Raw genomic sequence first — 2953 nt, forward strand, 5'->3', positions numbered from 1 at the left:
TCGGTGGAATTTGAACTCAGAACGTAAGGACGGACGAAACGCCGTTAAGCATTTTTCCCAGCATACAAAGAATGACCATTGGCTTACCATCAATGCAGAAAGTGCAAGAGATTCTCTTAACTGGCACATCACTCCTACTGAGAGGAGCATTGTCGCTGTGTATTTTCCTTCCCTTTTCCCCTTTATTTTTTGTTTACTTTTTTATTTTTATTGTTCCTTTTTCTCTGTCTTTCTTCCTCTTTTTCTCTATCACATTACTTTGTAAATGAACAATCTGGTGTGTTTATGTTAATGGCCTACCAATGTACACAGTGCGTTTCTCTGTCCAAGATGTCAAGAAGACGCAGCAAAAAATGGAAACAAAATTGAAAGATGATAATAATAACAACAACAACAATAATAATAATAATGAGAATATTTATAATAATGGGTGAGAAACTCAGGACTCAAAGCAGAGACTGGAGAATTTTTCATTGCAGCACCGTGAAGCCTTCCCACCAGAAATTAATAAAAGCATGTAATGAAAAGAAATACAAGTGACTCCAGAATATGCGGAGATGGAGAAGAAACAATAAATCCAATTATCTCTGGCTGCCCAGTCTTGACTAAGAAGGAATATATTCACAGACAGAGTTGGGACCTACATACACTGGAAGCTATGCCAACACTTTGGGATAACAACAGAAAAAAGATGGTATAAGCATACGCCAGAAAAGGTCACAAAAAATGAGAAAGCAACCATACTCTGGAATATGTCAATACACACATATAAATTAAGGTCAATAGGCCGGATATAGTTGTCAGAAATCTCCAAGAAAAAATGCTTTCTAATCGATGTATCAATACCAACAGATGCCAATGTTTCTCTAAAAAAAAAGAAAACGGAAAAACTTTCAAAATATAAACATCTCGAAACAGAGGTAACTCGAATGTGGAGTCTAAAATCAGAAATAATTCCTGTCATAGTAGATGCATTAGATATGGTAACAAAATATTGACACAAATGCATCACAAAAACACCAGGACTAACAAGTTTGTCTCTTTGGGACAGCAAGGATTATGAGGAAGGTTCTAAGCACTTGAGAAATTGTTGAAAACTTGTGGATACCTAAGGTTACCCACATAATTCTTACCAGGAATAAGAACGAACCTGAGCCATACAAAAAAAAAAAAATAATAATAATAAAAATATAATAATAATAAAGATAATAAAAGTAATAATAATAATAATAATGACGCCAAAAATAATAATTGCAATGATAAAGCACTGTACAAGCACTTGAGAATGAATGAAACTGAAAATAGGTGGATAAAGAAAAGAATGGATGGACATAGAAAAAGATGGCTACGGATGACTAAAAGTGATTTAAAACCGAAAGCGGAGGCTTTAGTCTGTGCTGCCTAAGTGCAAGCATTAAGAACCAATTACATCAAATACAGAATTGTCAACACATCAGAAAGTGATAAGTGCAGAATTTGTGGTAAAAACGTATGGTATATTATGAGTCAATGTATGCTATTAGCCTAGAAAGTAAAAAGGAGACATCATGACAATATAGCAAGGATTGTTCATTGGACACTTTGCAATAAATATGGACTAGACAGAGCAAAAACGTGGTACGAACATAACCCTAAGGCATAATCGAAAATGATAATGCAATGATCCAATGGGATTTTATGATTCAGTGCGACCATGAAATAGAGAATATGAAATAGAGATTTGAAAGCGTTATCATGTACATTGTTTGTCTTGGTATAAAAGATGGGCTACAGCAAATGCCCGGATGCAGTACCAGGCAGTGGCTCCCATGGCTTCTTATCTTAATTGATTGGAAGTATTATCATGTACATTGTTTGTCTTGGTATAAAAGATGGGCTACAGCAAATATTCTGCTTAATACCACAGGTTTGCTTGTCAGTTGCTTGACCTTAACCTGTGGAGCGTGTCCCTTAGTGGCTGACGATATGTGCATCCCCGGTCACGCGCAGAAGTAGTGGGGAAGCATCATAGTCATATGTTGAGAGAAATTATTTGGGGTTTGAGTAATTCACCTCTGGAAACATGGGTGTTTTGTTCAACATCCTTAAACAACCCTTATTCAGGGACCTTTTGAACGGGATGGGCTACTCCGCTTGACGAAATTTGTAACTGAGCCCCACCTGCAAGGTCATGCGCTGTTTATCCTGATATGGGTCACCATGTCGTACACCTATGGTTGTGATGCATGTACCTGGTGTACCCTTATCAGACAGGTAGTCATGATGGGTATTCTGGGCTTCATATATTTTACCCCAGTGTCACTTTGATGGCATGCACTGCTCTCTCACTCAATAATAATAATAATAATAATAATAATAATAATAATAATAATAATAATAATAGCAGCAGTGGTAATAGTGGTGGTGGCGGTGGTTATGTTATTGGTGTTGCTGCTGCTGATGATGATGAGGATGTTGATTATAATGAGGTTGATGACGATGTTAGTGATGATGATAATGATTATGATGATACTGACGATGATGATGATGGATAAAATCTCTCAATATAAAAGATATATTTACCTTCCAAGGGCAGAGTTCGGTATTGATGAGTCAAAGGTAATTTATCAACCAATAATACTGTCTTTATCTCGTGTTGTTCTATGGGTAGTGTAAATTGGATATTGCGTTGTCCGCCATCTTGGGTACTGGGTGGTGTACCAAGGTCTGTATCGTGTTGTCCGCCATCTTGGATACTGGGTGGTGTACCAAGGTCTGTATTGTGTTGTCCACCATCTGGGGTACTGGGTGGTGTACCAAGGTCTGTATTGTGTTGTCCGCCATCTTGGATAATGGGTGGTGTACCAAGGTCTGTATTGTGTTGTCCGCCATCTTGGGTACTGGGTGGTGTACCAAGGTCTGTATTGTGTTGTCCACCATCTTGGGTACTGGGTGGTGTACCAAGGTCTGTATT

General features: G+C 37.8%; 1 long non-coding RNA gene across 1 annotated transcript in view; it reads right to left on the reverse strand.

Moving 5' to 3' along the window:
* The window catches only part of LOC128250685 (uncharacterized), a 12198-nt gene extending 9251 nt beyond the window's left edge, over window positions 1-2947 (reverse strand). Inside the window, exon 1 of the long non-coding RNA XR_008266687.1 lies at window positions 2563-2947. This is a non-coding gene — a long non-coding RNA (uncharacterized LOC128250685). The remainder of the gene's footprint in view (window positions 1-2562) is intronic.
* Window positions 2948-2953: the final 6 nt, after the last annotated feature.

This window comes from Octopus bimaculoides, chromosome 24 (genome assembly GCF_001194135.2).
Source record: "Octopus bimaculoides isolate UCB-OBI-ISO-001 chromosome 24, ASM119413v2, whole genome shotgun sequence".
Lineage (NCBI taxonomy): Eukaryota > Metazoa > Mollusca > Cephalopoda > Octopoda > Octopodidae > Octopus > Octopus bimaculoides.